We start from the raw sequence: 12,495 nt of genomic DNA, 5'->3' as shown, positions 1-12,495 counted from the left end.
TTTTTTTTTTTTTTGGTTTTTCGAGACAGGGTTTCTCTGTATAGCCCGGGCTGTCCTGGAACTCACTCTGTAGACCAGGCTGGTCTCGAACTCAGAAATCCACCTGCCTCTGCCTCCCAAGTGCTGGGATTAAAGGCATGTGCCACCACCGCCCGGCCTCTGTCTCTATTTCCTAAATCTATTTATTTTAAAATAAAATAGGCTTTTATTTTTAAAAAATGTAAATAGTTACTTATTTATTTAGCTCTTAGGGAGAGATAGCTCACAATCAAAATGTGCAGTGGTCGAGCACCAGAAAAATGGTTCAGCAGGTCAAAAAGCATTTGCTTCCGTAGCCCAATGGCGTGAATTCAATCCCTGAGAACCACAAGTGCAGCAGCACTGGAACAAAGTAAATAAAAAAAAAACACTATGAAAAAATTAAAAAACAAAACAGGCTAGAGAGATGTCTCAGCAGTGAAAAACAAGCATTGCTGTTGTAGAGAGTGATTCTGTTCCCATCACACATGTGGCACATAATGTACAATAGTCAGGGACTTCACTCCAGGTGATCTGTTGCCCCCTGCTGGCCTCTGTGGTTACTACACTCATGTGCATGAACCTCTACACAAACAGGCTTAATTTAAAAGTACCCCTTCCTCCCCCACACACACAACACACACAAATACAGAGATAAAGAGTAGCATATGAAATACCTTCAGGTCATGGGTATTAAGTATACATGAAACATCAGTGAATTCAACGTTTAGACAGGGTTTCATCCCTAATTTATCTTATTAGGTTTACATAAATATTTCCAACCTGGAAAAGTCCAAAATCTGTGGGTTGGGGAGACAGCCCAGTAGGTAAAGTCACTCTCCCAACAAGGATGAGAACCCAACACCCACATAAAAGTCAAGATGTGGTGACTCCCTTCTGTAACCACATCGCCTGCAGAGGGCAGGGATAAGAGGATCCCTAGGGAGTCATTAAGCTCCCCAAATGCATGAGCTTCAGCTTCAGTGACAGACCCTGTCTCAAAACATAAGATGGAGGAAACTGAGAAATATCCTCAACTTTGACCTCTGGCATGGAGCGCATCCACACAAACCTATACATATTTATACAAATGTAAAATCAAGCCAGGTGTGCTGGCTCATATGAGACTATGTGTCAACAAAACCACATATATACACAGAAGTTCTGTCTGGTGGTACATGCCTAGAATCTCAGCACTGGAGAGGCGCAGGAAGACTAGTATTTCAAGGTCACCTTTGGTTAGTTAGTGAGTTTGAGACCAGCCTGGGCTACAGGAGACCCTGTCTTATAGAAACAAGTACACAGGACAGTCTCGAGGCGACTCATAAAGACCAGAGTTCAGACTTTCAGAACCCACCTGAAAGCAGGGTAGGTGGGTGGGGCAGCCCCACTATAATCCTAGTGTATGGGAAGCAGAGACAGGAAATCCCCAGAGCAAGATGGCTAGCTCCAGGTTCAGTGAGATATCCTGCGTCAACGTATAAAGTTATGAGTGATTGAGGAAGACACCCACCATCAAACTTGGGCTTACATCTGTGAACACACACACACCAACACACACAGATACAACACACACACACCAACACACATGCACACCAACACACACACACACACACACACACACACACGAACACATAAAGAAAGCTAAACCCAACCATTTTTAGGTAGGAGCACGTAATGGTTTTGTTTTGGTGCTGGGGAGCGAATGTGGTGTGGCCTGCTAGTGCATACTCTACTCTACCACCGACCTACATCCCGTTACTCATTTTACCTTTCGGTTCTTTTAAAATAGGTGCATACATTTGCGGCAGATGTGCAGCCTGTCTTCATGTGGGTCCCTTAACACTCGGAACGAGTGCTGTCTGTGACTCTGTTGCTTGCTGTTAGAGTCTGTCCCCTAACTGGACTGCCTGGTTGGGCCTCAGTGGGAGAGGATGTGCTTAGTTCTGCTGGGCCTAGATGTCCCAGGTCAGGGTGCTACCTAAGGAAGGCTCCCATTCTCTGAGGGGAAGAGGAAGGGGGAGCGGGGGTGACGGATCTGTAAGGGTGGGATTGGGAGGAGAGGAGGAAGGGGGGCTGTGATCAGGATGTAAAGTGAACAAATAAATAAATAATAAATAAATAATTGAAAAAAGATATGTGTGTGATGGTTAGTTTTTTTTTTAACACGACTTTTTCATTTCCGTTGCTTGCTGTGAAGTGTGGACATTTATTTATTTTCTTTACATCCCACTCACTGCTCCCTCCCAGTCACCCCCTCCCTCAATCCTTCCTCTTACTTCCTCCCCTTCTCCTCTGAGCAGTTGGAGTCTCCCTGGGTACCCCCCCATCCTGGCACATCAAATCTCTGCAGGGCTAGGTGCATCCTCTCCCACTGAGGCCAGACAAGGCAGTCTAACTAGACTAACATATCCCACAGATAGGCAACAGCTTTTGTGAGCTTCAGTGAGGAATTGGGTTTGCCTGTGGGCATGTGTCTTAAGTTAATTGATGTGAGAAGACCCAGCTCACTCTGGATGGCACCGTTCTCTAGGCAGAGTGGATAAATTGAAATGAGGATAAAGAGGGAACCAGTTATCATGGTTAGTTTTCATTGTCAATTTGACAAAACCTAGAGTCACCTAAGAAGAGGGAGCTTCAACTGAGGAATCACCAGATCAGATTGACCTGCAGTCGTACTTGTGAGAGATTGTCTTGACTGATGATTGGTATGGGAGGGCCCAGCCCACTGCGAGTAGCCATTCCTAGGCACATGGGCCTGATTTATGCAAGCAATCGAGCTGAGCATGAGCCAGAAAGCAAGCCAGTAAACAGCATCTTCCGTAGTCTCTGCTTCAGCTCCTACCTGAGTTTCTGCATTTTCTTCCTTCATTGATGAGAAGTACATTGGAATTATAAGATGGAATAAGTGCTCTTCTCCCCAAACTGTTCTTGGTCATGGTGTTTGTCACAGCAATAAAAACTGAACTGAAACAGTAAGTGAGCGTGTATGATCTTGACTGTGGATATAATGAGGTGTTTGAAGATCCTGCTTTGACTTCCCTGCAGTGATGGACTGTAACCCGCAGTTATAAACTAACACAATCCTCTTCCTATTCTGCATTGCTTTTGGTAGAGTTTTCTTTTTATTATTATTATTTTTATTTTTTATAGCAACAGAAATGAAACTAGAACACAGGGTCTCATGCTAGGTTGGCTTTGAATTTATGATCCTCAGACACATGAGCAGCAGTGAGGTCAGGCCTGTGCCCCCAGGCCCAGCAAAGGATACTGAACTTGTCATAAAGAACATGATTTGAGAAGGGATGACTCATAGAAAGACTACAGTCAGTGTTCACATCAAATACTGACTATTTATTTACTGAGCCAAACATTTCTCCCAGTGCTAGATGGAACCACGGGTCTTGAGCAGGCTCGGTAAGTGCTCTGTCATGGACATACACCCAACTTTCTGCAAAGGCTCCTGTTAGTTTAACCTTGGACATGATCTTTTTTGTTTTTCATTAAATATTTTTAGCATTATGTTTTATTTATTTGTGTGTGTATGTGTGTGTGTATGTATGTATGTATGTATGTATGTATGTATAGACCTGTGTTGTGATACACGTGGAGGCCAGAGGACTTGGTTCTGGTCTCCCAGTGGGAGTTGATTTTCTCTTTCTACCATGTAAATCTTGGGAATCAAATTGTTATGCTTGGTTCCTTTTACCAACTGAATAATCTTTTTGGTTTTTTTTTTGTGTGTGTGTGTGTGTGTATGTGACATATGTGTACATGTGTGGCGGTAGGGGTGTGCTAATCTCCTCTGGCCTAGAGGAGGATGGTGAAGGTGCATATGCCCTGGATTTAAATTCAGGTCTTCATGCTTGAGCATCAAGTGTTCTTACCCACTGCTATTGGGGATTGGTTCTAATGCTTTGAATTAAGCCAGCTCCCCAAATCAGGAATCTGCATGTCCAAATGCTGAAGGTCCGTGTCCCCAATTGGTATTTGATTGATCAATAAAGAGCAGGGCAGGTAGACTGAGGCAGGACCTTTAGATTTGCATAGGCTAGGAACCGAGAGAGAGGAAGGGAGGGAGAATGCTATGTCTCAGAGGGAGATGGATCAGATTTAGAGCTGCAGAAGAAAATTCATCTAAAACGTAGGTGGAAAGGGAAAGCATCCCTATGGGGGCTGCCCAGAAGGTAACAGGGCAGCAAAGATAAAAGAGATTTAGAAGGTGTTGAGCCAGGAATACCAGAGGGAAGTGTGTGCCAGCTGCAGGGAGGGTTAGAACTGCCCAGCCTTTGAGCTAGTCAAGGCATATTTAAAATTAACTGGAAAGCTCTTGGGCGGTGCGTGCATGCGACCCATTGAGAGCATAAAATGGTTTAGCTAAATTCACCGCTACACACTGCTATCTCTCCGGGCCCAACCATGGAGAAATCTTAAGCTTCTCAGAGCCTCAGTGCTAAATGTTCATACTGTGGCCACCTCACTATGATGGTAATATGGGGGGGTATTTGAGAATGCAAAGATTTGCACATTGCAAATCCTCACTCTGTGTTAGAAAATATGGCTGTTTTTACATTTCAGGTTTTAAATTAATTAAAATATTTTTTGTTTAAAAAATTTAAAAATATTTGATGTGTATGGATATTTTGTCTTGTACAGGTGGAGACCAGAAGAGGACATATAGTCACATGGAACTGGGGGAGTTATAGATGGTTGTTGGTCACCATGCCATGTGGGTCCTTGGAATTGAACTTGTGTATTTTGGAAGAGCAGCTTTAACCACTGAGACATTTCTTCAGCTCCTGTTTTTTTTTTTTTTTTTTTTGAGACAAGATCTCACTATGTAGCCTAGTGTGGCCTTGAACTCTTTGTTCTCCTACTTCAATATCTTCCCAAGTGCTGGGATTAAGAGGCAAGTGCCACCATGGTCAGTTCTACTTCAGGTATTAAAAACCCTTATTTATCTGTCAGTAAGAGACCCTGTCTCAAAAATTAAGGTGTTTGGCTCCTATGACAGCTAAGGTTGTCTTCTGGTCTCCACATGCATGTATAGCTTCACACACACACACACACACACACACACACAAACACACACACAGAGAGAGAGAGAGAGAGAGAGAGAGAGAGAGAGAGAGAGAGAGAGAGAGAGAGAGAGAGAGAATTAAAGGGTACCCTGTGCTCTGCTGGGTTGGGATTAAAAGTTGGATGAATGGGCACACAGATAGATAAATGAATGGAAGGGTATGTGAATGATTGGATAGATGGTAGATGGCAGGACGTGGCTTGACAGGTTGATGGATAAGTGGCTTATGGATGAAGAGTAGGTAGTTAAATGTATGGATGAATGGACAGTTGACAGGTGAAGGAATAGAGGGTTGAGCAGATGAACACATACATGATGATAAATGCAGCACATGATGACTGCTTGATTGGTTGGATGGATGCATAGACGGGTGAGTGGGTAGTTGATGGGTGGTGGGTTCAATAGATGGATAAGTGACTAGGAGAGTGGCTGGGTGGTTGGGTAGGTAGGATGTGGATGGATTTGGATCTGGCTAGACTGTAGGTCTGACTGGGTGGCCGGTCAGATAGATGGTGTATGATTCCATGAGTGAATGGGTGGATGGCAGATAGTTAGCTATCCATTGGAATGGTTTGATAGTTAGATGGCAGGGTGTATAGAAGAAAGAAAGAAAGAAAGAAAGAAAGAAAGAAAGAAAGAAAGAAAGAAAGAAAGAAAGAATAGATGTAAGGATGACTGGAGGGGGGTCTGGTGAGTTGAGTCAGTGGTTAAGAGCACTGACTTCTCTTCTGGAGGTCCTGAGTTCAAATCCCAGCAATCACATGGTGGCTCACAACCATCTGTAATGAGATCTGATGCCCTCTTCTGGTGTGTGTAGACAGCTACAGTGTACTTACATGTAATAAGTAAACAATAAACCTTTGGGCCAGAGTGGGGCTGGAGCGAGTGGGAGAAGGGAAGGGAAAAACAGGATGAGTGGAGGGATGGATGGAAGGAAGAATAGAAAGACGGATAGGACAGTTAGCTAGTTTGCTGGTTAGATCCCAGGCTGGCTGGTTGGGTGGCGGACTGCAAGGAAGAATGCTTGGATAGATGGGAAGATAGTTGGCTGGATAGGTGGATTAGCTAGATGGAGAGATACACATCCAGGAGATGGTAGTCTGCAGGGCTGGGAGTCTTATAGATGCAAGTGAGCAGAACTGAGGCTGAGAGGCCAGAAGGAAAGGGACACCGGGCAGATAGAGAACACTGTATCTTCACTGACTGCAAAGTAACTTAAATTATGAGCAGAAGCTGATACTGTAGTAGCTGAGGGAAGAGAACAGAGAGCCTGTCTGCCCTTGGGCATGGGAACATAACAGGTCTCAGTCCTGTCTCTCATCTCGCCTGTCTAGCCTCAGTATTTACACACACACATGCACACGCGTGCACACACACACACACACACACACACACACACATACACGCTGTCTTTTCCCCTAGCACTTTAGGACTAATGACCAGAGAAACAGGGTAAAGGAGTCATCTAACAAAGCTAGCGGAGGCAAGACCTGCACAGGGAAGGGACTTGGGTCCCTTGGCTTTTCTCTAATGAGCAGCCTAGGTTCAGGCCAAGGGCAGCATCCTCCTCCCCCACCAGCCCCTGTGGCCTCAGCCATAAAAGGGTGTAACAGTCACTGTCAGCGCTTACAGTTCACTCCCCCACCTGCTTGCTGGCCTACAAATCATAATCTCAACATGCTTGAACCCCAAAACAAGGCGTACTGGATGGCCAGGATCCAAGACCCAGGCTACAGGAGGACACCTTAGTGATCCGTGCCCTGTGTGCTAGTTCTCCCAGGTTGCCACTACAGATGGATTTAGTACCCTTCCCTGGCTCTGGGACTGCCCACATGGCAGCTCTGCCTAATGACCAGAACCCATCACAAAGGCAGCCCCAGAACTGACTCGGTTTCAAATTCTAGCTCCTTTGGTATGTGCTGGTTGTGTGAGCAAGTCGCTAAGCTTCTCTGAGCCTAGCCTCAATGAAGGTCAGCAGTGGGCAGTAACTCCCTCTTGATGACTCTTCTTTAGTTGCACCCCAGTTCCCAGGCCACCTCTCTCTCCAGCCCCAGTCACAGACTCTGGGTCCTCTGGTTCCAGCACAAAGAGAATCAGGTGACCTGGTGACCTGGTGTCCTCTCATGTACCATGTCCCCTTCATCGTGGAAACATATGATACTCTGAACAAGGGACAGATGATATCTGCAGGTGGCTAGGATAGATGGAGGTCTCACCAGGGAGGCAGTTACAGGAAGATGGGAGCATGGATTGCCGGAAAACCGAGGGTGCTATGGTCAGTTCAAGGCAGGAGGGTCAGGAATTCAAGGTCATCCCTGACTACATAGTGAATTTGAGGCCTTGCTTGGGTTCTGTGAGATGCTGTCTCAAAGGGTAAGAAGGAAGGGAGGGAGGGAGGAAGCAGAGCATGATCTCTTCCTAAGGAGTACTCATGCAAACCACGGGGAATGTAATACAAGAACCTAATCCCTACATAGTCAACCAAAGCTAGAAAGAACATGAAGCTCTGTGTGTGTGTGTGTGTGTGTGTGTGCGCGCGTGCGCGCATGTGCATTTGCTTGCATAAGTGTGCACGCTTGAGGGAGGTGCATGCTTCAGAATTTAAAATCTCCTTTCCTCATTCTTTTTTGAGATATGATCTCATGGAGTCCCTGCTGTCCTTGAATTCAACTATGTAGCAAAGGGTGACCTTAAACTCTGGATCCTCCTGCCTCCACCTCCTGAGTGCTAGTATGACCGCCAAGCAACAGTATACTGGGGTGCGACTTCATGAAAGCTAAGCAAGCACCCTACTGACTACATCCCTCACCCCCTCAAGTCTCCCCGTTTCAATTGGCTGCCTTGTTGATTTACTTGTCCTGTCACGGTTCCAGGAGCCAATGATGCTAGGGACCCATGTTAAGTTACCAAGCTCCCCCAAGAGAGCCCATCAGCTGGCGATATGGTGGATTTTCCTGCTGTAAATTTCTCACAGAGCCTTGGGGAAACGTTTTCTCTGAGGAAAAAAGGGACCCCCAATGTTCATGAAGGTCCTTGGTGCTCTGGGAAAATTTGGCGGTCATGGACTCTGAGGTTGACTTGGGCAAAGCCTGTCAACCAGCTAAGAAAAAAGAAAAAAACCAAAGAACTCCCGTGAGGACAAAAAGCCAGTGGTTTAGGGGTTTCTGCCTGGGTGGCGGTCCACTACTTGCCTCCTTACCTCTCTTAAATGCCCATCTCTTCAGCCACAGCTTGGAGAGAGCCGGCCAGGAGTGGTTGAGCACCGAGTCAGCCATGGGTACCTCATGCATGTGAGTAGGGTGTCCAGCTCGGGGCCCCGAGGGAACAGAGAAGCTTAGACTGGGGATCCCTGCCAGAATCGGCTTGCCAGCAAGGGGGGCGGAGACTGCCTCCACGGCCTGCCAGAGACATCAGCTTATGGGAGCCTGGGTTGGAGGAGGAGAGCCAGACATTGCAACAGTGGAGAGGGGCAGATCCTGGGGCTACAGGCAAGGCAGGACCCAGCACCTCAGCCCAGACCCAGGGGGCCACTCACTCTGGTGCAACAAGACATTCCTGAGAGAAAATAAGCCCACCCTGAATCTGAGGGAAGCTATGTCTGTCAGTCTGACTTTGTGTATTTCTGTGCTCATGTGCAATTCATTGTGTGTTTGACAGGGCAATTATTTATTTACATAGAAACTGTCAATAGTCTCTATTACATAGAGACTACACACACACACACACACACACACACACAGTTTTGTGATTGTGTGAATCTTGTATATGGTGTACGTCTGTGCGTGAAGGTCAGAGTCAATCTCAGAGTCACTCCTGAGGATCAATGTTCACACTAGGTTTGAGACAGTAGTGTTCACTGGCCCATTAGGCTACACTGCCTGGCCAGTGTGCCCTAGTGGTCTGTCTGCCTGTCTCTGACTGTCCGGAGCTGGGGTGTAAGTGCACACCGCAGTGCTCAGCTTTTTCTGCATGGGTTCTGGGGCCCAAACTTCCATCCTCATTACCTTTTACCTGCTACGTAAAAGCTCTCTCTCTAGCTCTTGTTTTTCTTTTAATCTTAATTTTTGGGAACCCCCAAAATCACTTTGTTCTGACTAACTCACAAATCAAAAGACCACACAACTGGTTTAGGGAAGCCATTCACACCCACACCCACCCTGTGACACACTTGGTGCTTCTCCATGAGTTCTGTGCTGTCAGAGTAGCCACTTCGAAGCTGTGAGGCTTCGCTTTCACTACCAGTTGCATCTCCATGCGTGTATACACCTCACACAAAACACCAAGAACACGGCAGAGTTAAAACTAGGAAAGCCCATTAGCTTTACATCCTCCCTCACCACTCATGCCCTTCCTCATCATCTAAGCTCACCCTTAGCTCCATCTATGTTATTCTGTGTCTACACTTACAGCTGCTTACACAACACACACACACACACACATACACACACACACACTCTTTCAGAAGAGATCTTGAGTAACTCAGATCCACCTGGAATTCACTGTGTAGTTGAGGATGGCCCTTAACTTAACCTTTGGCCTCTTGGGTGCTGAGATGACACCACCATATCTGATATATGTGGTGCTGAGAACAGAACCTAGGGTTTCCTTCATGCTAGGCAACTGACTTTTTTGAGACAAGATCTCAAGTTCTCTGGGCTGGTCAGCATTGTTATGGAGCAGAGGATGGCCTTGGATTCCTGACCCTCTTGACTCCTGCCTCTATCTCCTCATGATTGGGATGACAGGTAGGAACCACCATGCCTAGCTGAAGTGTTGAGTTTCAATTTGTGCAGGTGGACCCACATCTGAGCATCAAAGTGTGGTTGTAGACTCTCAGCATTCAGGAGGTAGAGGCAGGAACATCAAAAGTTCAAGGCTACGACAGACTGAAAGCTTCATTTAACTGTGAAGAATGAAATTATGTCATTCCTAGAACAGCAGATGGAATTGAAGGTCAGTAAGAGTGAAATGCAGCAGAGCTGGGAAGAGAAATGCTGCGTGTTTTCCTTCACATGCACAATTTAGAGTGTGTGTGTATGTGATGTGTGTGTGTGTGTACATGTGTGTACCCACATGCACGAGTGTGCTTATATGTATGTAGGGTGTGAAAATACAAAGAGAGGCTATACAAGGTTTGAGGCCAGTCTGGGTTACATGAAGCTGTCAGAGAAAGAGAGAGAGAGAGAGAGAGAGAGAGAGAGCAGGAGAGAAAGAGGATAGTATAGGGGAGAAAGAAGTCAAAGCAAGGGAAAGGAGGAAGTCAAGAGAGAGTAATGATATATTTAAATATGTCTGTATATATATATAAACTAAAAAGCAGGAAGGGAAACTATTTGAAGGGAGGGGTCAAGCAAGAGAAGAGGATAGATTGGGAGGGCTTGGGAATGTAAATAAGTAAAATATGGCATGTTGGAAAAGTTTACAATGCACACCATTTATTTGTATGCTAACAAAAAATAATAATAAATAATAAAATAGGTGGTTCTGATAGCCGTGTGTGCGTGCAGGCCCATGACAAACTTACACTTGCCCGTGCAGGTGCTGCCCCCTGGTGGTAGAAGCCCTATGTTTGGCTTCATTTCGAATATCCCCAAACTCCAGGCTCTACCTACTTGGTTCAGGATACTCTCAGGAGCTCACATTAGGGCAAACTCATCTTACACAGTCCCCCCCCCCCAACAATAAAATATTGAATAATCTATGAAATGTAGACAATACGAAAGCAAATTCAAGAATAGTGGTGTGGGCACACGACTTCCTACCACCGTAACTGTAAACCTGGGATTATCTATGGTTCTGTCCCCATCCCACCCGACCTCTGTCCCGCTCCCATCCCACCTCTGCCCCCAGCACGGGAGACCAAACCAGAGACGATTCTGAATCCCTCCCTCTCTCTCTCCAGAACCTAAATAGTCTCCGAGGTCTTTTCTGGTCTTCTTTCTCTGTGTCCTACATGTTTTGACTTTGGCTGACTGCATTCTTCCCCTAGGAAGGGAACAAGAGGGAATAGAAGGGAGAGGAGGAAGAGTAAAGGAAGGAAGAGCAAGGGAAGGAAGAGAAACAGAAGAGAGAGAGAAAGGAACAAGGAGAGAAGGGGCATCTTTGGGACCCCAAAGGTTCTCTGCAATGGACCAGAATGTAGTCAAGCATCTCATGTATGGTGGCTCAGCATAGTCATTTATCAAACAGAAAATAGTTTAAAGAAACATTATCAGACAAATATCCATCATAAATGAGGTTACACCAAAGGTTCATAAGTCTGTTTCCAGTTGTGTTTGTTACTTGAGTCAGCTGGAGCAGGTGACGTCATCCATTCTTCTAGAAACCCCCCATTTTCCCCTTTGTGGCTTTCTTTGCAGTTCAATAAATATAGAACAAAGCACTTAGTCATGGACATACAGACAAGGGGACAGATTTACAAGGCAACATACAGTCAAGCACTGATTCAGGCTCAGACAATGGGCAGTCAGAAGATGACAGAAGACAAGGAGAAAGAAGTAGATATCCAAATCTAGTCTCTCTCTTAGTAAAACTGTTCCAAAGTAGAGTGCTTCTAATTCTTCTCCTTAGTTTGGCCCTGATGGATTATTGGTAACTCTTGAGTTAGTCACTAATGTGCTTTCCTTTTCCAACTGAGTATCACTCCAGTCCATGGAGTGCATTTGAATGTTCCAAGTGGCTGCCTGAAACCATGCCGATAGCTGTCCCATACAAGCTTTTCCCCAGGCTCATAGACCTATGATGAAACTCAATTAGTCAGAGATCAACAACTATAGCCAGTAATAAACTAGAATAATTAATGCTAAGCATGGTGCTGCGTGGCTGTAATCTCAGTATTTGGGAAACTGAGGCAAGAGGATCAGGAGGGGTTTGAAGTCAGCCTGGGTTAAGTTCTGAGTCCCAGGCCAACATGGGTATATGAAGAGACTGTTCCAAGAAGACAAAACATGGGCTGATAGATGCCTCTAGCCCCCAAACCCGAGGACCTCCTGGAATCTACATGATGGAAGGAAAGAATTGAATCTTAAAAGTTGTTCCTGACCTCTATGTGTGTATGTGTGTGTGTCTATGTGTCTGTGTGTCTGTGTGCATGCATGCATGTGTGTGTGTGTACATGTGTATATGTGTGTAAGTGTGTGTGTCTTTGTGTGTGTATGTATATGTGCATGTATGTGTGTGTGTTCATGTGTGCATGTGTGCATGCATGTGTGTGTGTATGCCCATGTGCTGTTCTCCAAGATGATCTGAGTTTGGTTCCCAGCATTATTACCAGGTAGCTTATAAGCAACAGTAAATCCAGCTTCAGAGAAGCCAGCTCTCTCTTCTGAGGGTACTTGCACTCATGTGCTCCCACTCCCCCCCCCCCCAAAAAAAAAAACTCTTGAAAATCAACAGCA

The 12,495-nt window shown here is 45.7% G+C and overlaps 1 pseudogene; it reads right to left on the bottom strand.

The window, feature by feature from the left end:
• LOC114631424 overlaps positions 1–8,373 on the bottom strand; it is a 20,907-nt pseudogene extending 12,534 nt beyond the window's left edge.
• Between the last annotated feature and the right edge of the window lie 4,122 nt (positions 8,374–12,495).

This window comes from Grammomys surdaster, unplaced genomic scaffold, assembly GCF_004785775.1.
Source record: "Grammomys surdaster isolate TR1022 unplaced genomic scaffold, NIH_TR_1.0 362, whole genome shotgun sequence".
NCBI lineage: Eukaryota > Metazoa > Chordata > Mammalia > Rodentia > Muridae > Grammomys > Grammomys surdaster.
Note: the sequence above shows the minus strand (reverse complement) of the source record. Positions and strands in the feature narration are given on the sequence as shown.